We start from the raw sequence: 713 nt of genomic DNA on the forward strand, positions 1-713 counted from the left end.
GTCATTTTGTACATGGTATGATAATGTTTTACTCCAGATCTAGTCTCCATCCTTCACTATGTTCTGTGCTGACTCTTACGGACTATATAAAAGTTTTCTTGGTCCTCTAGTTTCTGGTGAGCTCTACCAGTCAGAAGCATCAGAGGGGGGTGGTTGGGCAGGAAGAATGAGTCAGGGTATTCTCAGTTTCCTCTGCCAGTCTGTAAGTTATCAGTGGCTGCATTCTTCTGTCAAAGTCCACATGACTACTATCATGTAGTTCTCTTCTATAAGCTCTAATTCTGCATTACTCCAGGTTCCAGTAATTGTTCCTTCTTACTTCTCTAGGCCTAAGAATTGTAATGGTTCTTTGTTAGACCTTAGCTGCACTGTCCAGTATAGCAACCATTAGTCACATGTGGCTATTTAAAGTTTAATTAATTGAGATTAAGTAAAATGAATTCTGTGGCTTAGTTGCATTAATCAAGTTTAAGTGCTCAATAGCCAGCCTCATGATGCTAATATCCATGGTTATTAGGCAATGTAGATGTCTAACATTACCATCACTGCAGAAAGATTGGGACATTTCTGAGGTATTTCACCATCCTGATTTGGTTTCCCTTAATCCTGCTCACCCTTTTTTAATTAGTATCTTCATTAAATTCTTCTCAATTATCCTCTTTAAATGGGCCATTTTTCCTGTTGAGCTTTGTGAAGTTAATGAAATGTTTTAG

The sequence above is a fragment of the Neofelis nebulosa genome, chromosome 7 (assembly GCF_028018385.1).
Source record: "Neofelis nebulosa isolate mNeoNeb1 chromosome 7, mNeoNeb1.pri, whole genome shotgun sequence".
Classification (NCBI taxonomy): Eukaryota; Metazoa; Chordata; class Mammalia; order Carnivora; family Felidae; genus Neofelis; species Neofelis nebulosa.